The sequence below is a fragment of the Penaeus japonicus genome, unplaced genomic scaffold, assembly GCF_977035675.1.
Source record: "Penaeus japonicus unplaced genomic scaffold, GWHDUDI00000001_assembly GWHDUDI00000040, whole genome shotgun sequence".
Taxonomy (NCBI): domain Eukaryota; kingdom Metazoa; phylum Arthropoda; class Malacostraca; order Decapoda; family Penaeidae; genus Penaeus; species Penaeus japonicus.
Genome location: NW_028234442.1, coordinates 10,874,779 through 10,875,641, shown reverse-complemented (window position 1 = coordinate 10,875,641; position 863 = coordinate 10,874,779). Strand labels below are relative to the sequence as shown.

The following is an 863-nucleotide window of genomic DNA, read 5'->3' as shown; positions in this document are numbered from 1 at the left end:
TTTAACATCTAATTTCTTTCACTAGAAATCCTATAAAAGAAGTTAGTGAGCAAAGCAGGGAAGATCAGTCATGAGAGAAGGAAGATAGAAAGGAGAGCAGGGAAGAGAAATGTGGAAGAGACAGAAAGGAAAGAAATGATGTAGAAAGTCTGAGGAAAAACAACACATGATCCAAACTCCAACTCACTGAGCAGTTAAAGCTTCTTTCATAGTATCAAGGCACAGGCATCTTTTCCTCATTCTAGATAAGGTCAACGTCAACCTTCCTTCAAGCAAACTTTTCTCCCCTCTGAACTGAAGCTGATTAATTCTTTCTTCAATTTTTTTTTTTCCCCCTGGGACCAAAGCTAACCATTTCCCTCCCCATGCAATAGTATTTTCCCACAGGATTGAAGCAGATTATTTCTCTCTACAAGAATGCTCCTTTTTTTTCTTTCTATCTCTTTTTTGCCTTAGAATCGAAGCAAACTAATTCCCTCCCCATGCAATATTTTTTTTACCTCAGTCAAAGTAGATTATTTTCCTCTACAAACATTTTTTTCTCTTTTTTTCTGCCTTGAAATCAAAACAGGTAATTTTTCCCTTCTCCGACCCAAAATCACAGCCCATGGTACCTTCCTACAATTCATTCTAAACACAGCAGAGCCATCCATAGGCTTCTTTTGGCTTACTAATAGCAAACAAGTGTGTGAGGTTTATCCTCTACACACAAACATGCACAGGCAATGTGTGTATGGTAAATATTCAGCAAGATACATTTGAGAATCAACAGCTCCACAAAACAAGAGATGTAACTGGAAATCATATCTCTTGCACTAGGAAGTTATTCAATACCATTTATATCTTCTACACTGTCACAATGA

At 37.2% G+C, this 863-nt stretch overlaps 1 protein-coding gene across 1 annotated transcript in view; it reads right to left on the bottom strand.

The window, feature by feature from the left end:
• Positions 1-376: 376 nt before the first annotated feature.
• Rassf (Ras association family member) overlaps positions 377-863 on the bottom strand; it is a 14,913-nt gene continuing 14,426 nt past the window's right edge. The window contains exon 10 of the mRNA XM_086534220.1: positions 377-863. This exon is cut by the window's right edge and continues 1,190 nt beyond it. The gene's annotated coding sequence lies outside the window, so the exon portion shown is untranslated.